General features: G+C 42.8%; 1 protein-coding gene across 3 annotated transcripts in view; it reads left to right on the plus strand.

The window, feature by feature from the left end:
- The window catches only part of RAB9A (RAB9A, member RAS oncogene family), a 50,857-nt gene that overhangs the window by 19,595 nt on the left and 8,473 nt on the right, over positions 1-22,789 (plus strand). Inside the window, exon 1 of one of the 3 annotated variants that reach the window (XM_025276748.3) lies at positions 11,387-11,558. The exons of 1 other annotated variant lie outside the window; for it this stretch is intronic. The gene's annotated coding sequence lies outside the window, so the exon portion shown is untranslated. Of the gene's footprint in view, positions 1-11,386; positions 11,559-22,789 lie in introns of those variants that run through there. One more of the 3 variants, XM_006042889.4, reaches the window with a different exon arrangement.

The raw sequence follows: 22,789 nt of genomic DNA on the forward strand, positions 1-22,789 counted from the left end.
TTTCCCTCTTACTGGCCACCCTGTTTCAATATTATTTGCTGCTTCCTTGTTATTTTCCCAACTTCTTAATTTTGGAGGGTTTAGAATTCAGTCTTTGGACACCTTGGATATCTGCACATATTCCTTTGTTGATTTATCTAGTTCCATGGCTTTCTGTACCATTTCTGCTGATAACTTCCCTTCCTTATCTTCAGGCTTGCATCTCTCCTCTGCATTCCAGACCCAGAAGTCTAACAGCCTACTTGAAAAGTCTACTTGGATGTCTAATAAGCATCTCACCCTTAACATGCTTAAAATCAAGGCTCTCTCACGTTGTCCACTTAATGGCAACTCCGCACTTGCATGCTGCTGCTGCTGCTGCTAAGTTGCTTCAGTCGTGTCTGACTCTGTGTGACCCCATAGACGGCAGCCCACCAGGCTCTTCTGTCCCTGGGATTCTCCAGGCAAGAATACTGGAGTGGGTTGCCATTTCCTTCTCCAATGCATGCATGCATGCTAAGTCACTTCAGTCATGTCCGACTCTGTGCAGTCCCATGCACAGCAGCCCACCAGGCTCCTCTGTCCACGGAATTCTCTAGGCAAGAATACTGGAGTGGGTTGCCATTTCCTTTTCCACCCACCTTCGCATAACTTGAGCTAAAAAACCTTGAAGACATGATTAATACCTCTATTTCTCTCACATCAAACTTGCAGGCAATCAACAAATCCTATTGGCTCTATTCCAAATACATATCCAGAAGCCCAACTTAAAAATGGGCAAAAGATTTGAACAGACACTTCACCAAAGAAGATGAAATTAGATGCAGGGATTGCCAATGAGCATATGAAAAGATGCCCCAAATCCTTAGTCTTTAGGGAAATGCAAATCAAAACACGCACAAGATACCACTTCATACCCACTAGGGTGGCTATAATCATAAACTTGGAAAATAACAAGTGTTGGAGAGGACGTGGAGAAATTGGAACTCTCGTACAGTGCTGGTAGGAATGTAAAATGGTGCAGTCACTTTGGAAAATAGTTCGGCCGTTTGTTAACAAGTTACGCAGCTACTTCCCTTATGGTTCAGTGGCTAAGATTCTGCATTCCCAATGCAGGGGGCTCGAATTATATCCCTGGTCAGGGAACTAGATCCACATGCCTCAACTAAGAGTTTCCATGCCACAGCAAAGACCCGGTACAGCCAAATAAATAAAAATAAATATTGAAAAAAAGAAGAAGTTACATAAAAAACCCAGCACTTCCTCCCCTTGGTACATATCGAAGAGAAATGAAAACAGACATACACACAAAGACTTGTATGTGCATGTTCATAGCAGTATAATTCATAATAGTAAAAAAAGTGGAAGCAATCCAAATGTCCATCAATTGGTTCAGTAACATACAGGGCTGAAGTAGTGATATGTGCTTTAGCAATGCTTCCCTGGTAGCTCAGTCAGTAAAGAATCTGCCTGCAATGCAGGAGACCTGGGTTCGATCCCTGGGCTGGGAAAATCCCCTGGAGAAGGAAATGGCTACCCACTCCAGTATTCTTGCCTGGGAAATCCTATGGACAGAGGAGCCTGGAGGGCTACAGTGCATGGGGTCGCAAGAGTCAAACACTACTTAGCGACTAAACCACCACCACCACTGTGGAAACATTAGCTAAGTGAAAGAAGCCAGTCACCAAAGACCACACTTCCTATGAGTCCCTTTACAGGAAATGTCCAGAATAGGCAAACCCAGAGACAGAAAGTAGATGAGCCTGGGGTTGGGGGTAGGACTGGGAAGTGACTGCCTTTGTGCACAAGGGATCCAACCAGGGTGATGGAGCCACTCTGCAATTGGATTGTGATGGCTATACAAAGTCTAACATTCATTCAACTGTGTGCTTAAAATAGTGACTTTTATTATATGTAAATTGTACTTCAGTAAAGCTGGTAAAAGTATCCAGAATCTGACTGCATCATGGTCTCTGCCACCATCCTGTATCTCAGCCAGCATCATCCCCCACCTGGGTGACCACAACACCTTGCTAAGTGGTTGCCTGACTTCCACTCTTGTGCCTTGGGTGTATTTCCAACACAACAGCCAGAGGGATTCTCGGAAATATGCACATCAAATCATGTCACCCCTCTATTCAAAACTCTCTGTTAGTTTCTGTCTCTATGGGAAAAGCGAAATTCTTACAGTGGTCTTTCTTTAAAGCTTTACCTGTCTGGCCCCTCTGCTACTTTTCCTCAACTTTCTCCTGCCTTTCCCAACTCACCGCCACTTCCCTCCTCACTATGTCCTGCACTCAGTCACGCTGGCCTCCTGCTAGTCCTTGACTGTGCCAGGCACATGCCTGCCCCCAGGACCTTTGCATGGGCTGTTGCTTCTGCTTGGGATGCTCTTGTCCCAGATTCCTAACAACTTAACTTACCTTTCTCAAGCCATACCTCAAATGTCATCTTGGGCAGTGAAGCTTTTCTGGCTGTTTATTACATTTCCTAGCACCCTGTTTTTTTGTTTTTTGGTTTTTGTTTTTTTTTTATGGAGCTTATTTGCTACTTAAATTCAATGCCTTGCTTATATAGTTTATTATCTGCTGCCTCCCTCCCCCAACTAAATTGTGAACTCCATAGGGTCAGGGATGTTTGCCTTTTTGGTTCACAGCCCCTAGGACAGTTCCTGGCCCATAGAAAAGCTTCAATAAATATTTGTGGAAGTTCTGTACTTAAGAAAACCAGAAGAGCCAGGAATGTGACCTATCGATACATACATACATTTATATGAAAGATTAAAAGCAAGTTTAGAAGGAGTGATTGTAATTTACAACAGGCAAAACAGTTTCAGAGTGGAGAGAATGGAGAACTGGAAAAGAGAGAACATATATTTTTTTTCCATAATATTTTTGAGCTTTTCTTCCCCATGTAGTGTCTTTGAGTGAGCATCAGATACACCTTCAAGTATTATGCCACATGCTCAAACTAGCGTGCAGACAGTTGTCCAGTTGTCTTATAACTTTCCCTTTCTTTTGCATTTTCCATTTTCATGTTCGATAGCATTGTCACCAGAAATAAGTAAGGAAAAGGAAATCAAAAATAAAATTCTACTTGTTCACTGTGTTACTTGCCAGAAGACCCTACAAATATTTGATAAGGAATAGAATTAAAAGAGCTGCTTGGTGATTTTCTTGTTGTTTTGACCTAACTATTTACGCATTACAGACTGTACTTGACTATAGATCAGTACTTCTAAAAGTGGGTCTTTTATATACCCTATTTGCAACTTAAGAGTTTTTTTTAAGCTTTTGTGCATTTGTTTTTTGTTCCAATTCAGTGGTTTTTAGTGTATTCACAAAGTTGTATATGCATCACCATTACCCAATATCAGAACATTTTCATCCCTAAAAAGAAACCCTGTACCCATTAGCAGTCCCTCTTCATTCCCCCGTCCCCCCAGCCCCTGGCAACTATTCATCTATCTTCCATCTCTATGGACTTGCCTGTCCTGGGCATTTCCTATAAATGGAATCATGCAATATGTGGTCTGTTGATGTCTGGCTTCTTTCACATGAGTGGTTTTTTGAAAACTCAAGAAGTAAGCCATCTTTTACTAACCAAAAGAACTCTACTGACCTTTATTTAAAGTGCAGCTCTAACTGAATTTGCGTAAATAATTTAATATTTACATCTGTCACAATTACACTTCTTCAAACTTTTGTGTCAGCAATTATTTTTGGTTAACCACATGCCAAATTTGACATTTTGAAAGCAAAAACCCCCTTTTATCTATAAGATAAAGGTCATAAATTTTGTTTTCTTTAAGAAAAAGGAAATTTGGATATTTCCCCCTAGTTTCTTAATTTAGTTAGCAAAGATGAGTTTAATCAAATGTCATCACTATAACCGTTGTAAGGACTAAAGTTAGGAATTCTTAGCAACATATTAGATCAATCTTCCGTCCTCTCCGTGTCTCTGTCTAAAATACACATACCCTGTGGTGTAAAATTATTATGCATTTGAATTGTATGGTTTGTTGCAAAGTAGTGCCTTCCTCATACAATTTTATCATATCTCTAGGCTGGAGGATTTCACACTTAGCTAATCCTATGAATTGTCCTCTATCCTATCTCTATTTTATCATTGCCTTATATTTTTTGTGGACATGTTTTTTCCCCCTGAATTGTCCATCAAGTTCCCTGTGCACATCTTAGTTGTATTTATCTCTCTCAAAGCCCTGAGGCTAACTCTGCTTAATGAGACTTTGTAAAATAGATTTTTACTTCGAGTGGAATTTCAGTATGAGTTCCTATGTGTTTATATTCTTCATATTCCACCTCTCACTTTGGAAGCCCGCATCCAACTTTGATAAACTAGATCAAATGTTACTATTGTTTAGGTTTCAAACCCAACCTCCAGAAAAAGAACTTCTTCAAAATAAATTTATTTCATTGCTGTTATGCACTGTAAAACTTATCAAATTAATAAAACAAAGCCCTGAGTGGTAAGAGCTCTGTTAGACTGTGTTACTGTTCAAATATTTGGTGACCCTCCCAGTGAGCCAGTTGTAGAACACCACACCAGTCAGATCAGATTTGCCACGTGATGTGCAGTGCCCCTCCCTTTAGAAGGAATGTGCATCCCAGTGGGTGATACACATGGGTGGAAACGATGAATGTCACTTCTGGGTGGGAGCTCTAAGAGCTAGCAGGGATATTAGTTTGGTCCTTTTTCTTTCAACCACTGAGACCTGCAATGTATCAGACAGAGGCTGCTCTGCTAGCTCAGGTTCATCAGTTTGGATCCAGCAGGATGACATGGGGCGGAGCCCCAGCTGACCCATAATGGACGTGAACGTGAGGAATACATCTTCATTTTTGTAAGCCACGGAGATTTGGGGAGGGGTCATCTTTTTCTACCATTGCCGTGGATAAGCCTAAGTGAGGCCGATCCAAAAATATCAAGAAAGGTATAATTCCATTTAGCTGCATTTATATGATGAATCACAGTAAGTTGGCACTAGATAATCTATAAGATACATTCTAACTCTGTACCATTCAGAGTTCCTAGTTGCAAATAAAGATATCAACTTAGAAAAGGAATTTCTTGGGGAGATACTGGGTAGCTCTTAGAGGCAAGGATGGAGCATGGAGTTTGGACACTGGGGCCGTCCCAGGTGGTGCAGTGATAAAGAATCCTCCTGCCAATGCAGGAGACACAGGAGACGCAGGTTTGATCCCTAGGTCAGGAAGATCCCCTGGAGGAAGAAATGGCAAGCCACTCCAGTACTCTTGCCTGGAGAATCCCATGGACAGAGGAGCCCGGTGGGTTATAGTCCATAGGGTTCCACACACATGCACAAGAAAAACAGGAATCCAGATCATAAATGACTTAATTAAGATGCTGTCTTTGTGAGGTACTAGATTCTGCCACTGGTATCATCACCACTGGCATTATCTGTGGTCACTGGATACCCGGAGACTCCGACCTTCAAAGAGAGTATGTGATTGGCCAGAGTATCACATTGGCGGCTAGGATTTCAACATATGCATTTTGAGGGGATACAAACTTTCAGTCTACAGTAAGACAACTTGTTAAACTATTTGGTAAATTTTCTATAGTCTCCTTTGGATTTTGTCAGCATATCATCTGTGTTTAATACTGTTTTGTTTCTCCCTTTGCAGTCGTCATAATTGTTCTTTCTTTTACTACTGTGGGCTAGGACCTCCAGTGCAATATTAAAGAGACATACTTACCTTTTTCCTGCTTTACAGCACATACTTACAGATTTTAACTATTAAGAATCAATGATATTCAGTATAGGTTTTCAAAGATATTCTTCATGAGGTTAAGAAACTTGCCTTTTATTCCTGGTTTGCTGAGATTATCACAAATGGCTATTAACTGAATGTACTATTTTCTTCATCTATTGAATTGATTGTATGTTTTATCCTTCTTTTAAACTGTTAATGTTAAACCACCCTTGCATCCTGTTCAGTTCAGTTCAGTTGCTCAGTCGTGTCCGACTCTGTGACCCCATGGACTGCAGCATGCCAGGCTTCCCTAAGCATATATTCCTGAGATACATTTAAATTGTCATGATTTATTCAATTCTATTGTTGTTGCTGCTGTTCTAACTTTAGTTAGTTATTTTTCGCTGTGCTGGGTTTTTGTTGCCGCACTTGGGCTTTCTCCAGTTGTGGTGAGCAGAGGCTATTCTCTAGCAGCGGTGCAAGGGCTTCTCATTGAGGTGGCTTCCCATGTTACAGAGCACAGGCTCTAGGGCTCGCAGGTTTCAGTAGTTGTGGCGTGTGAGCTTAGTTGCTCCATGGCATGTGTGATCTTCCTGGACCAGGGATCGAACCAGTGTCCCCTGCATTGCAGGGCAGACTCTTAACCACTGGACCACTATGGAAGCCCCTGTTGTTTTTGTTTTTCTTGATTATGAGTCACTCTTTGCTGCTTCTTGGTATGGCTAGTATTTTTTTGTTGTGTGCTGGGCATTGTGGATAAATGAAAAATAAATGCTCTAGTTAATATCTTCCACCACTGAGAGTTCCCTCTGTCCTCCAATAGGCAGATAGGCTGAGGGATTTATCACTTTAATCCAGTCAGGGATTGAGTTCAGGCTGAGTCTAACTATAGCTGTGGCCAGCAGCCTGAACCAGATTGGGTTCATGTGGATGACATGAGAGGATATGCCTATGTGGATGACAGTGACATGAGAGGAAAGAAATTGCTTATGTGAGCACGATAGTGGTCTCAGCTCTTGTACCAAAAAGGTCAAGAAAGCTGCTGATGTGCATCAGGTGCTCAGACGTTCGGCAGTGGGGAGGTAGGAGGACCACACTTTCGTGTTACTGTCCTGAGTTCTAGGAGCAGCTCAAAGTTTTAGATGTGTCTGGGATTTGGAAGGACTTCTATCTGAAGGAATAAGTTGCTAAGATAACTGGATTTTTGTCTGGTTCTTACCAGTGGAGCCTAAGGCAAAGATTTCTAAAGTATTGCTTCAGTAAAAAATTTCCACCTATTGTTGTTGTTGTTGTTCAGTCACTCATCCATGTACGACTCTTTGCAACCTATTTTCACCTATTTCTACCTATTGCTCAAAAGCATATTATAATGTGGGATTCAAAATTTCAGTAAAAATTACCCAAAATTCTACTCCCGTAACAATTCAGCTGTTTTGATTTTCCTACTTCCTTTCCGTTCTTCTTCTTCTTTTTTAAAATAAACACTCATATGTACAAAGACCCACACAAAGACACACAAACATATTTTTACATACCATGGTATGCCTGGGATTTTCCTTCTGCTGCCCTTAAAGGTGAAGTTCAGTTTATGACTCACATTCATCAGGAAATCAGCAAAGGGATCAAATTCCCCACCTCATTCCTGAAGGTTAATGCCTATTTTATTCTGCCCTCTGTAATTACCTGGGTTATGCTATGTTTAGTATGGTAAAGAAAGAGCAGCCCTATTCAACACCTACTTGTTATTTTTAAGATAGCACATTGGATCTAGTTATGACTAGAGAAACAAATATAATTTCAGCTTTTCCACCAATTCTGAAGATTTTGTAAGTTTGCATCTTTATTTATAATTTTATTGACTGCAGCAATGTGCTAGGTTCTTAGTGAACTGCCATCCCCTCAACTTGCACCAGTCCTACCCACTACCATCTTTGGGACTCAGTTTGAATCACCTCCTCACTCACACATTCTCTGGTCCCATCACCCTGTATTCCCACCAGCTGCACCTCGTTTATTTCCTTCAAGGCCCTTCATCCAATTTATAACTGTACATTCATGTACTTACTTACTGAATGTCTCCTCTACTCTTCTGAGCTCTCTTAGGAAACAGACTGAATCTATTTTATTCAGCAAGGTCAGGTCATGTGATATAATATAAACACAGCTGGAGGATAGAAGCAAAAATGTGGGAGAGTGTCTGGGGACACCCCTGAATTCCTCCAGTGTCTTGTCTACCTGCTGTAGTCTCAGTACTTGAGGGGCCACATTTCTGATTATTTTTCTTGTTGAGTCACTCAGTTGTGTCCAACGCTTTTGTGACCCCATGGACTGTAGCCCGCCAGGCTCCTCTGTCCATGGATTTCCCAGGCAAGAATCCTGAAGTGGGTTGTCATTTCTTTCTCCAGGGGATCCTCCCCACCCAGGGATGGAACCCAGGTCTCCTGCATCTCCTGCATTGGCAGGCAGATTCTTTACCACTGAGCCACCAGGGTCTGATTATTCAGATTTGTCTTTTAATGGTCAAATTGCCTACCATTGAGTTCTGTGTTTTTCCTTATATGTTAAAAGTATAATCAATTTAATTTTTTTGGCTCTGCCTTGAGGCATGTGGGATCTTCGTTCCCTGACCAGGGATCCAGCCCACACACCCCTTGCAGTGGCAGCACAGGGTCTTAACCACTGGACCTCCAGGGAAGTCCACAATCAATTTAATTATGGTCAATATTTCTTATTGATTATAATAAATATAATATTTATTGATTATAATAAATATTATAATATTTACTTACTTGTAGATTTTCATCAGAGATCCCAGAGGTGATCTCATTCAGACTCCAGCTTTAAATGGAGTATTAAAGCACTCATAGTAATAAGTAGGTGTTACTTAAGGAAAGGCATGATTAATGCCCAGCAATCTTGACCTCTTTTTCCGCCTTAAGTGATGCACTAGATGTTTACAGAATATAAAGGCAAAAACCCTAATTAGATGAAGGGAGCCAAACTAGGTCAGTTCTTCAATGTTTTTCATTAATAAACAAGTTCATGAAGCAAGAGCAATAGAGACCATATTTATCTAACTTGTGTCAGCTTGCCAACTATACACATCTACAGGAAAAATCCCCAAACTTGCCCTTCAGGGAAGAATCTTTCCACTCAGCCTACTCTCGAATTGTCATATCAATTAGGTAAAGAAGTGAATGGTGGAAGAGACCAGAATATACAAGTATTCTTAAGTGTCAGTTGGCTAGCGTCCAAGTAAGAGTTATTTCAGAAAAAGTACCTTTCCATATTCTTTCTTTGGGGCTTCCCTCATAGCTTAGTTGGTAAAGAATCTGCCTGCAATGCAGGAGACCTGGGTTTGATTCCTGGGTCAGGAAGATCCCCTGGAGAAGGAAATGGCAAGCCACCCTAGTACTCTTGCTTAGGGAATCCCATGGACAGGAACCTGGCGGGCTACAGTCCATGGGGTCCCAAGAGTTGGACACGACTGAGCAACTAAACCACCACCACCATGTTCTGTCTTCAGGTGCTGACTATGGCTACAACCAGATATGTTTATATGGCTCACTTACATTTTGAAACAGCCTAAGAATCACTTGTAGGACCTTCTTAGGACCCTTTCTTGAAAATTCTTAGATTTCTCAAGGCTTTCTTTAAGTCAAGATACACTAATTTCATAAGTGCACCTATTAATAGCTGGTTGGTATTAGCGATTACCATGATAAACCCTTACTGCATCACTCCTTGTCTATGATTATGACATAGATCTAGAATTTTTCAGATAGCATTTCCTTAGTGACCCGTGGCTTCCTTGTTGCAATTTAGTCCACTGGATCTAACACTGTCTATTTTGGTGTTCTTTTGAAAGATTAAAGTTCTTACATGTTTTGTTGTGTAGTTTTAATTATGTGTTTTAAAATAAGCCAATGAATCTCTTCATCCTCCGTATTATCAGTAGATTTGCATTTTATAAACCTTTACTTATATTTGCTAGGGGAAATACCCTGCATTGATATGATTTTTTTTCTATGAAAGAAAAATTCATTTAAGCTTAAACTAGAATTCAGTCACATGCCTCACTTTCACAAGGATTCTAAAATTGCCTTTTATGCTTGTGACAAACACTCTCAAATGGAACTGTTCTAGTACTGAATAATTACCTTAGGTTCCTTACCCAAAATTGACTTCCTAAAGAGCCAGAAAGTGAAGAGGAACTAAAGAGCCTCTTGATGAAAGTGAAAGAGGAGAGTGAAAAAGTTGGCCTAAAGCTCAACATTCAGAAGACTAAGATCATGGCATCTGGTCCCATCACTTCATGGGAAATAGATGGGGAAACAGTGTCAGACTTTATTTTGGGGGGCTCCAAAATCACTGCAGATGGTGACTGCAGCCATGAAATTAAAAGGTACTTGCTCCTTGGAAGAAAAGTTATGACCAACCTAGACAGCATATTAAAAAACAGAGACATTACTTTGCCAACAAATGTCCGTCTAGTGAAGGCTATGGTTTTTCCAGTGGTCATGTATGGATGTGAGAGTTGGACTGTGAAGAAAGCTGAGTGCCGAAGAATTGATGCTTTTGAACTGTGGTGTTGGAGAAGACTCTTGAGAGTCCCTTGGACTACAAGGAGATCCAACCAGTCCATTTTAAAGGAGATCAGTCCTGGGTATTCTTTGGAAGGACTGATGCTGAAGCTGAAACTCCAATACTTTGGCCACCTCATGCGAAGAGTTGACTCATTGGAAAAGACTCTGATGCTGGGAGGGATTGGAGGCAGGAGGAGAAGGGGAGGACAGAGGATGAGATGGCTGGATGGCATCACCAACTCGATGGACATGAGTTTGAGTAAACTCCAGGAGTTGGTGATGGACAGGGAGGCCTGGCATGCTGCTATTCATGGGGTCGCAAAGAGTCGGACAGGACTGAGCGATTGAACTGAACTGAACTGAAAGAGCCAGAGGTTAATGATTGTGGGCCCAGGAAACAATAAAGGTGAGATCCTTTTCTTGGAAAGTAAACTAAATCTGCCCTACAAAATATATTTATAGAGGGACTAAAAATCACTCTCTGGTCTCCAGTATCGACCTGCACTTAACTCCGTATTTCAAGTGAGGAATTAAGAGTTCCAATACCGCCTTTTCCCACTGCTTCTTTATACCTTTTCCCACTACTGCTTTATAGAGGCGAGAGGCAGTAAAAATTTTAAGAGCAAGGAAATTAAAAAAAATTAATCAAAAAATCCTGTTATTTTACAGTATCACAGATGTTTTCATTTTTCAATCTATTCACTTGTCTATTTGCATATTCATTTCGCCGCGTAGTCACAGCATCATGTGACAGTGCTTTTGCGGTCTGTTTATTCCCACTTTACGTCAGCTTTTAAAGGTAACTAGTATCCTTGCTGTCTTTTCCCGGGAACGCAACCGGAGGACTAAAGAAATAGCGCACCCGAAGAAAACCCGTGATTCAGCTAGAGGGGATCGGCAAGGAGTGGGTGAGGGCAGGGCGGAGGCGACCTCGAGGCCCCGCGCCCCGGGCCCCCCAATCAGGCCCCGCCCCGACTTCCCAGGGCTCCTGCCGACCAGGCCCCGCCCCACCTTCCCAGGGCTCCCGCCACCCCGGGCCCCGCCCCGCCGACTAGGTCCCGCCCGCTTTTCCCGGGCCCCGCCCCGGCCCGTCGCCATGTTGTTCCCTCCGTGCAGGACGGGGGCAACCGCAGACTGACCCGCGCCGTGCCGCCGACGTCTCCTGCCTGCTGGCTCCTCGACCCTCTTCACTTTTTTCCCCTGCCCCCGGACGGACCGGCCCGAAGCTGCCGAACTTATTCCGTGTGGCCGTGAGGTGAGCGGGGCGCCGATTCCCCTCGGGGCTGGGCGGGGGTTGGGGCCAGCTGCGCGGGCGTCAGGGTCTGAGCGGAGCCCGCCGACGGCGAGTGCGGCCTGGGTTTCGGGCACTGGGGCGGGGGGCGCGCGCGGCCAGTGCGGGTCATTTTTCCGCACCCCCCGGGAGAAGGGACGACTTGTAGCCCCTTGCCTCCTACTGTGTCTGACGCAGGTGGAAAGACGGGGTCCCACACCTACACACCCGGGGAGAGAGATACACGCCCCAAGACCTACACCTAAAAGTCCTGGAGACGCACACGGGGAAAGAGATCCATTAGCAGCTGGCATCAGGGAGAGGGACACAGCCACACAAACCCCTAGGGGGGAGAGAGGGTATATGCTACCCGCAGGGAAACACGCATACACGGAGAAATCCACCCAGGCACCCCAAAGCAACCCACTCTGACGTGACTCACAGAAAGCAGAGGCGCGCTCGATTTGATATTGGCGACTTCTGACCTGCTTCCCAGGTGAACGTTTGCTGAGGTGTTAGTACCACTCCGGAGACGAGGGGGGAAATATAAAACTAATCCTAGGGGCTGGAGGCGGTTTGGGCCGTTATCGGATGCAGACTCTGGCCAAGGTTTCCGAATGGTGTTCTTCTTGTTCTTCCAACTTCGTTTGTTAGAGAGACAAGATGAAAATTTTAAGTGCCGATTTAATTAAGTCGAAGAGTATCAGTTGGGTTTGGGGTTGTGTGTTTTTTTTTTTTTTTTTTCAAGTGATGATACATCCCGTGACCAGGGTTCTTTTGAGGAATGACTTCGGGTAGTTTCCAAATCGTCACGTGAACACGCTCTTTATGTAGGATTTCGGTGGCCTGATAAAAATAGATTTTGGTTGCTTTTTAAAAAATTAATGAAAAATTATTTTTCGTGCTTGTCTTTCTCTGCCATCATAATTGTAGTGGAAAATCCCTAAATTGCCTGTACTCTCAGAAACTTTTCTGTGGAACAAAACTCAAGACATGAAGGAAGCTCAGTACTCTTCTGCCACGGACCTTTAAGGAGACTGTTTTTCGTTTCTCTTTTAGAACCTTGGGTTGAAGTTACCTTCACTACTTGTCTCAAACTCTGCATCTGGTGTGGCCGTCTGGTGTCTTCGGTTTTTTTTGTGTGGATATTGTATTAATAGTAAATTCCTCTAGTTTATACTAAAAAGCTTCTGGCTTGTTGACTTCTTTACTTTGGAGAGTTTTGTGAGTTGGAGAGATTTTTGGTTTGTCATTTGTAAGGTTAGAGTAGACCGAGGAAAACTAAGTAGAACGCTGTTGGCCTTGACTCCTGGCCGAGTTCTTGGAGACTAAGGAAATACTTCAGTGCCGTTTGCTCTTGTCCAAGCTCTCCTCTTTCCATTTTTTCTTCCTCCGCCACTTTTTCCATCTAGACTGTGGTTCTCTGGAGGACTGAAGATAAGAGCCAGGATTCCGAGTAGGCCCCTGTGAATTTAGAGTGCTAGTGAGGGGTGGCATTTGACAACCTCTGCAGCCTTTTTGGTTCACACATGTGAGAGAGTGCTGCAGGCATCTATTGAGTATAGACCAGGGGTGCTGCTCAACATCCTACAATGCACAGGACAGCTCCTCACAGAGAGTTGCCCAGCTCAGAATGTTGCTTGTGCTGGGGTTGAGAAATCCCGCTTGACGTCAGTCCATGTAACTCCAGAGCTCACGGTCAGTGCTTCTCTAGGTCCTTCAAATGTGCTGTTGGTTCCTGTTTAGGAAACTTCCTGGACTTGGGGACTTGAAGAGATTTCCCTTGACTAAGAGACATATTCATTCATTTGATAGAATAAGAGTGACCAAAAATTGTCTGATAACAGAAATCTCCCCCTGCTCCCCCTTTCTATTTCGTTGGCAAAAGTGTTGGAAAGAACTCGAGGGGCATTCGGGGCCTTTGAAGCTGACTTAAGAAATTTGGTTTCGGTATTATTCGAATTGTCAGCAAACATTTTCTGAGTAGCTCTTCGGTTGCTGATAAAAAGGTGCTAGCGATATCAAGGGCAGTGGGGAGTCCCCCCCTCCCTGAAGCATACAGTCTGATCACAGTCATTTGTAAGTTGAACACTTGTGAATATTTACAAGAAACAAATCGAGAAGCCATTCTTGTTGAGCATAAAATTCTTCCTTAAATTAGCCTCAGTGGACAATAATTCTGCATGGATTTTATCAATGAATTCAAGAAATAAGCAATAAAAATTTTTAATTGATTTTTGCATTCTTTCCTGACTTTTTCCAGCATGTTTTCATCATGCCTAAAACTAGCCCCTTCAGTCCATGTACTGCTTCATTCTGGTGGCAGATGTAACTCCTAGGTGAACTTTGTGAGTGAGAGGAGTCCTAAAGGCTTGGCCCTGAAAGTTCCCTGGTGGCATATTAGGACTTGGGGCCTTCACTGCCGTGGCCTGGGTTCAGTTGCTGGTTGGGGAAACTGAGATCCTGAAAGCTCTGCAGCGTGGCCAGAAAAAAAAAAAAAGATTGGTTCTATTTAGGAATTGCTGTGAGAGTGTTATTCATTCGGTCAACATGGCATCTTTTGTGAGGAGCTTTGCTTTTTGCCTTGTGCTGATGGACACTGAGTGTGTTCATTGCCAATGAATAGATTTCTCTGCCTTGTATCAGGAGTTGTCTGCTGTGGGGCAGAGGGGATGCTGAATTATACACCTAAAAATGATTGCTATCAAGTGCAGTCTACCAAAGGGATGTGTGCTCTGTTACTACTGCAGGGGTTTTATCCTGGGGAGTATCAAGAGAATGGTGCAGGAGGAACACCCCCTGCTCTGGGGAGTCTTGCTCCATGTGCACTTGGTTTGCTGCTCTGGCCAAGTTAGGTCACCACATTTCTTTCTTTGTAACATTGAGCTGGTTGTACTTTGTAATGCCTGTGTGGATCTATGACACCAAGTAAAGACATCAAATTATTGGCTTCCAAGTACAGATATACCTCGGAGATATTTTGGATTTGGTTTCAGACCAAAGGTTTTGGTTTTTCACTGCTTATGAAAGTTACAAGACGTTTATACCATACCTGTGTGTTACGCCTAAAAAAACCAACATACACACTTTAATTAAAAAATACTTCGTGGCTGAAAATTGTTGGCCATCGTCTGAGCCTTCAGTGAGTTGTAATCTTTTTGCACTGCTGATATCACTGATCACAGATCACGGAAACAAATATAATAATGAACAAGTTTAAAATAACGCAAGAATTATGAAAACGTGATGCAGAGAAAGCAGTGAGCAAATACTGTTGGAAAATGGCGCTCATAAACTTGCTTCATGCAGAGTTTGCCGGAAACCTTCAGTTTGTAAAAAGCCCCTAATAACTGTGAAGCGCAGTAAAAGGAGGGCTGCCTGGAGTTCTGCCTCAGGCACGCTGGTGAAGCAACAGAAGGAAATAAGCCAAATGGAAAAGTGTGTGTGTGTCTGTGTGTGTGAGAAACAGGTCTCACTTGAAAGGTAGCTTGGTAATAAATTTGTTAATCAAAACCAAGGAAAAGAAAATAGAGCCTGTGACTAAGTAGATCATCAACAGAACATGTATTAAGAATTTTTTTTTTGAGGGGGGTGGTAAACTCACAAAAGGCCTCAAGGCGTTTGGAGAGCTGTGATGCAGATGAAAAGTCAAGGTTCCCTCGGGAGGAGAGCTGGGGGAGCCAGGTGTGCAGGTGAGGGGGGCCTGGCTGCCCTGGGTTGGGAAGGGGAGGTTGGAGCTTGCCAGGGAGGCTGGGGGTGCCTCTGCTCTGGAGAGAACTTCCCCAGCGTGACTCTTGGCATTGCACGTGTTGTGAAGGTGAGCTCCGGGTGTTTGCACATCCTGGGTTCTTCCATTACCTTCTGTTAATTTTTTACCATGCCGGGTGCAGAGTAGGGCATGCTGGTGCTTATCACAAACATAGAGAGGATTACGAGCGGTAAGCGAATGTAGGTGAGGTCACAGCTAGATCAGCCTGGGCTGGGGAGAGCCAGCCCTGTGTCTGGGAAGAAATACAGAATGGAGCAAGGCAGGCCATGGAGGTTCACCAAACTGGCTGCCCTCAACCTGCTCGTTGCAGTGCAGGGACTCAGAACACAGGCCCCACTTGTGTCCACTGCCTGATGCCTTCCCAATGTCTGCTATTGTTAGAGGGGGATGGAGAAACAGTATGGAACAGCTTGCTACATTCATCCTGTGGCCACATTCATTATCCAGGAGTGAAGGAGAGCAGAGCATGGCAGCCAGTGAACTGACTGCTGGGTCTGTGTGGGCTGAACCATTTTCATCCCAGGTTCTTGTGAACTGGGTTAGGTTTTGGGGGAACAGAGGCTAAGGTCGTCTCCAGAAGGTTCGCTTTTGTGAGAGGGGCTGTATTTGTCAGTGTTGGAGAAGTCTGAAAAAGCGCCTTACAGATTTCTCTTCCTGGCACTTGCTCTGTAGAAGCATATCACAGATAATGGAGGGTTTGACTGCTTTAACAGGTTCGCAAATATCAGAACTCCCTGGAGTGCGGCATGCGGCTAGGTGACCACTCTCGTGGGCTCAGTCTTGCGCTGGGGTATGTAATCAGAGCAGTGACTAGGTGGACGCACCTGAACATACATCTGTGGTTTCATTGGAAGTCAGAACAGAAGAGCTGCTGGAAGGCCACGTGTTGGTAAATACAAAGCATTTCTAGAATGAGTTCCAGTACTCTTCAGTAACATTTCAGAATGTTTGGGAACAAACAGCTGCTACCCTCTTACCCTGTTCCGCATTAATATTTGTGCAGCACCTGATTTTTATCATACTAGCCCCAGGGAAGCCCGCCTCCCAAAGATAAGATGTCATAGAAAGGAATGTGGTGTGGTCTACCGTGAACTCATGAACTCCCTTTTGAGCGCCGGTTGTGAAGCATCCTGCGGACTGCCAGCACCTCTGTGACACCCTCTGAAATGTCATATAACCTGCCCTGCCCATTTCCCTGCATGCACTGTCACTTGCTGTCCCCTCCCTCATCATCTGGAGAGTTCCAGCCCCAACTCCTGCTGCGAACAGTTTATTAGGAAGTAGGTCTGCTGGTAGGGAGGGGGCCCCTGGGTGCCGAGGGGGTGTCATGGGGTCTCCCCTTGTGCTTTCTACCCAGCCAGCCTGTCTGTGTCTTTGCTGAGATGCGCCCCATGCCCTCGGGGCCGATTTCTCCTTGACAGCTGTTTCTCCCCAGGTAGGTTTCCTGGCTCTTCAGTTTGTCCCTTTACTTTCCATCTTCCTGGTTTTGTTGCTGTCTCTCACTACAGTTGTTCTCTTGTTGTCCTTTTTGGCTTTGTATATTTTTTTGACTTTTCTTTTCTTTTGATGGGAGTCAAGGTCACACGTGTCTGACCTGCCCTGTTCAGTTGTACCAGGGGGAAGTTATTCAATCTTTATGAACTTGGTTTATTGATCCATAAAGCATGGGTGGTAGCGTCTGCGTTGCAGGTGACTTCAAGGTGCTCTGTGCCAGGTACCTAGTAGATGCTCAGGGAACAGTGGCGGCTGATGTTATTGTAGTCATAGCATTTGTTATTTGAGCAAACAAGACGGTGGCAGTAAGTAGGGAGTGAACTGGACACGTTTCTTGTGTGGGTGAAGTGGGTAAGACAGAAGAAAGAGATTTTGAAAATGGGGAAAATAATTAGCTTGGTTTTTAGATCTGTTGAATTTGAATTGCCATCTGAATACATCAGATGACTGTATTATAAAAGGGGTTGGAATTCTTACCTGGCGCCCAAGGGGCAGAAGGGTGGAGGTGGACTTTAGGAATCACTAGGTTTTTATATCCCAGGAAGATATGGTTTGGGAAGAGGTAAAGGCATCATTGACACAACAGACATGAGTGAGCAAACTCTGAGAGAGAGGGAAGGACAGGGAAGCCTGGCAGGCTGCAGTCCTTGGGTCACAGAGTCTGACATGACTTAGTGACTGAACAACAGCAAGGGCATCAACCTGGTGATATATATGCTCTAAGAGCCTCTTAGAAAAGGGAGCCATTTGGGTTGCAGAAAGCTAATGGGGTGAGGGGCAGAGAAGGCAGGGTAGCTTTATGGACAGTGAAGTAGGAAGCATTTTCAAGGTCATTGCCAGGCCATTAGACCTAACAGACAGTACTGGTGACTGAGTCCTGGCTAAGACTTGAAGGTCCCACTGATGCCTCTAGTTAGAGGTGTGGTATTTGCAAGACCCTTTCCCATTTGGGCCTCCATTATCTTACTTGTTTTAAAACAAATGCCCTCAGAAGGGTACTCCTTTGAGCTTTGATGCCAGGTAATACATCCAGACAAATTGCTCCATCTTAGAATTCACTGTCCACTGGGTGGGCCTCTGGTGAAGACACTGGTCAACCATGAGGTGTGTTTGTAGAAGCGTACGCAGGGAAGTCCTCAGGGGGCACTTTTTTTTTTTTTTCTGACTTGGTAACATTTATTCAATATTCTTTGAAATTAGCAAGAATCAGAAGAAGCACATATCAGTCAAATACAGCCACAAAAATGTCCTAGATATAAATAAAGATGCACTATAAGATACACTCACTACTGAAGGAATCGGTATGCTCTTACAGTTACTACCTCTTAGCAAGGAACAACTCCAACATAAATTTAATTTACTCACAATTCAAAAACCTTGACTAGTAGAGGAAAATACAGATTCAATTCGATCACAATTTGCCTCACTAGACCCTGTCATCATGTATGTTTTCTTTTTTTTTTTTTTGAAAAGATACTCAATAAAAAATTTTATTAGCCTATCATACTGGAAAAAACATATTAGTAATATACCTTATCAGTCAGGGTGTGGAGAAAAAGGCATTCTTATTTAATGTCAATTAAGAATGTAAATAGGTAAAATCTGTCTTCAGGACAATTTGACATGTTGATAAAATTTTAAATGCATGTATCCTGTATCCTTTTATCCAGAAATCCCTTTTAGAGGTATATACTTGTAAACTCACAAAATTTCATTAAATTATATGAATGAAAGTAATGAATACAATGATTCCATATTCTTTATTTTTTGACTTTTTAAAAATGATATAGTGTTTCTATAAAGAGACAGGTAATTTTTTTTTCTTATATTATACATTTTTTTTTTAATTTTATTTTATTTTTAAACCTCAAACACTGTATTAGTTTTGCCAAACATCAAAACGAATCCGCCACAGGTATACATGTGCTCCCCATCCTGAACCCTCCTCCCTCCCCACACCATCTCTCTGGGTCGTCCCAGTGCACCAGCCCCAAGCATCCAGTATCGTGCATCGAACCTGGCTCGGGGGCACTTTTTTCTTCAATCGCTTTAGGGCTGCGTGCACTTTAGGGGTTTTAGATGAGGACTGAGGAGAAGCCCTTGGATTGGCCTTTGGGAAGTCTCCCGTGACTTCTGCTGACGCTCGGGGGGATAGAGAGGTTGAGAACCTCCATTCAGTGAGCAGGTGCAGAGTTGATCAGGCACAGAGCGAAATGTGTCATGATGACGGAGTAAGTCTGGGCTCGGGAAGGTTTTTGTAAGCCAAGTCAGCTTCAGTACCTTGGTGGGGTACTGAAAAGTACAGCATCAGCGATGGAGACGTGTGATGAACTTTCTAGAAGGCTCCCTGCAGCACTCTGACGTTTCTTCTCGTTTTGACCTGGTGACGGTTTCCCAGCAGAATGGGAGTCTCTAATCTAGTTCAGTCCTATATGCCGGATATACAGCTGTTCTCTTGAAATAGATTTTCTTGGGAAATTCCACTCCTCTTACTTAATTTCTCTAACAGCCAAGAAGTTCTACCTTGCTGTGGCCTCATGCCTTGTGGGGAGTGTTGCTATACTGACTCTTCCCTGAGCTTACATGGAAGTTTCTCCAGCCCTCACCCCTTTTTGCTTCAAATTAAAGATAGCAAGCAGGTTTCTTACCTAACTTGAAGAGACGAGTCAGAACCAGGGCTCCCTTAAGTTACAGCGGATCATCGCAGATCATGTTCAGTTTGTGCTTCGTTGCTCTTAATATATTTTTCTAACATGCGCATTCACATTCATTTCTTTCACAACGCAGTCTTCTTCCTGAAATACCCTGCTCTGCTTCCTAGTGTAGTATTCCTATTTTATGACTTTTATTCATGTCTTTGCATTTTAATTTTGTCCCCCAAAGTGCAGCCTTAAAACTATCCCCACTCTTTTCTGTCAAGCATTTCAAGTGCCTTTTTCAGGTGTCTTCATTACAGGTAAATTTATGCTTGTTCCTTTTGAGGACTTCATTAAATAAAACGAAGAACAAAATGTTTTCCTCACAGGATTAGCAGTTTCCTGTGAATAAGTCTCTTGATTGAACTGTCACAGTTCATGGTCCAAGTGTAATATTAATGAAGTCTTATGGGTAAGGGAGAGAACCTCGAAACAGTAATGGCAAGTAAAGGTAAAAGTCTTGAGGGTTTTATGAACTACACAAATTAATCACACGAAATATACAAATATTGCAGACGCTTATTGATCGCTTCTTTTTTTAAAAAAAATCTTTAATTGATCATTTCTTGAGGTACATACTCCATTAAGAATCTGATGAAACATTTTTGACTTTCCAGAGGAAGGCTCAAGCACAGTTCCATCCATTCACTCACCCTTGTCTCACCTATGATTCTAGAAGGTGCATTTTCCCCCTGCAGCTCTTTCATGGACTCTCAGTTAAGCACACTCCATGCCTGTACTTTCCAATGCAGTACTCATGTAGCAACTTAAATGTAACCGAATTGAAATGAGATTAACACTTCACTTCCTCAGTTGGACCAGCCACACTTCAAGTGCTCAGTAGCTGCATGTGGTTTGTGACTACTATATTGGACATAAGAACATTTCCTTCATCACAGAAAGTTGTGTTGGAGCACACTGCTCTCTATTTTCAGGATAATTTAAGAAAATTGAGTTCCTTAACCAAATCTGTTTTTATCTCCTCTCTTCTCCCTACCCATTCACTCCACCACTGTTAATGATTAGTTAGTATATCTAACTACAAAGGTGCCTTGTTTTAAGCAAAACTAAGAGTTTATATTTCTACTAGATGCCTGATATTCATAAAAGAGCACTCATGGAACAACTTCTTTAAGTAGGATGAGCTGCTCTGACTTCGTGATATAGCGTGGTTTGATTTGTACAGTTTTTTCCTTCTCTAGCTGTCTCTGAGGCAATGCTCAGTGGTCACCTAGATAACGTGTTTTCATGTGGCAAGTTGTGCCTCCCAAGTTGGTCTGTGCCTGTGCTATTTGCTTAATTCATTTTGTTATGCTCCACTTCTTGCTGTAGAGATAGTGCTCATTATTGTACTTAATGACTTCCTTGACATGCCTTGTTCAGCAAGACACCCAGGAAGACCGGAAATAAGAGTGGAGCTAAGTGGCTCTTAAGCGAGACACACCTATATTGAGAGATAAGGAAATAAATACAGCCTAGGTGAAAATAGAAACGATGGAGGGATTAATCATGCTTTTGTGGCCTTGGTTAGTTTCTTTGAGCCTCAGTTTCTCAAGCTGTGATATGAAATAAAGTGGCGTGCCTCTAACTGGGACATTGACGAGTGAGTGCAAAAGAAACATGTGATTTTGAAAAGAAGAAAAAAAAAGATCTGTTCCTAAATTTAAGTCAGGAGTGATAAATTCAGTTTAAATTTTTGGAAATGAGAGTTAGTCAAGGGGTTTCAGATTTGAAAACCTGAGAATTTGAGGAAGCCGTTTATAAACCTAGCATCCTTTCGGCAGCTTGTTAACAGGAATGTGGGTCTTCAGCGTTTGCTGTTGCATTCCAGAGTACTTATTTTAAAGTGGTTTCCTCATTTGAGTTTCAAGTAAGAATCAATTTTTTTTTGTCTTCTCCCACATATTTTAATAGACCTCAAAAACAGAATGGGGGAAGAACTGATTGAATAGAGAAACAAAAAACTAAGTACGGAAAGTACAAAGAGAAAAATAAGAATAGAATAGCAAGAATGAAGGAGGAAGTAGTGTACTCATTGTTCTCAATTTAGCATTCATTTGGTACCTCAGCATGTGGAAAGCTGTGTACTAGATGTTGCAGACCCAAAAAAGGGCCCGTGAACGGGTGGCATTAGGTGTTGTGTGTCCCTCCAGGGAGTTGACAGTGTAATTAGGAAACTATAAGTGAATGAGAGCTGTAATAGAAGTGGAATGATTATGAAAATGAAGAGAAAGATTAGGTTGTGAGGGACGTGGCAAAAGTGGGCCTGTAGATAACTAGGATTTTCATAGCTGTCAAGATGTGGGGAGGGAACTCCTAGTGCAAGATAAGGGCCTGAGCAAAGGCTGGACAGTAAACGCCTGATAGGTTTGGGGGTGGTGACCTGTAGGGTTATAACTGGGACAAGCAGGTAGGTATGTGAGGTTGGAGAGCTCTTTGAATGTCGTGCTCAAAATCCTATATAATAAAAGTAATAAAGAAAGAAATGGGTTTTGTTATGTGTACGGATGGAGGCAGTTAGGTCCATGACCAATAAAAAGGGTCTACCTTTAATCCACACAAACATTTCTGTTTGAGATATATATCCTCCATGCTTGAATTTGACTCCCCCTTGGTTTATTGTAATAATCAGCTTTGGAAGCCAACATGGAGATAGAGACCAGAGAAAAGGCTCCTCTACACTATCCGAACAGTTGATAGTGCAAGATAAAAGTGCACGATTGAAAAGTTGGAAAAGAGTGTTATAAAAAGGAAAGGGCTGGCATTCAATGCTCTCTTTTTATCTTTAGTTTTGAGGTATCTGTTGAAAACATAGTTCATTTTCTTTCCTGCCAGTAACCTACTTAACCAACTTCCCATTCAGATGAGTGTGCACCATAGTTAACCTTCATTGTTGCCAGCAAATGATCTTGTAATTTTGACGGAGTATATATTGTGTGTGTAACTGGCTTATTGAAAAGGTTACTGCTGAAGGGACAAGGAGATCATTTGTGGCACATATAAATTAGGGTCTTATTGCTAATTCTCAGGCTGAGTGTGTGTGTGTGTGTGTGTGTATCAATAAAAATGTCTAGATTAGTTATAATTCACATACAATAAAGCTCACCTTTTTAATGTGTACAGTTCAGTTGTTTTTAGTATAGACACTAAATAATGCAATCATCACCACTAATTCTGGAGTATTTTTGTCATATACCTTCTCCCCACACACACACACACAAAGAAACCTGTACCCATTAGCAGTCACTCCCCATTCC

Source organism: Bubalus bubalis, chromosome X (genome assembly GCF_019923935.1).
Source record: "Bubalus bubalis isolate 160015118507 breed Murrah chromosome X, NDDB_SH_1, whole genome shotgun sequence".
Lineage (NCBI taxonomy): Eukaryota > Metazoa > Chordata > Mammalia > Artiodactyla > Bovidae > Bubalus > Bubalus bubalis.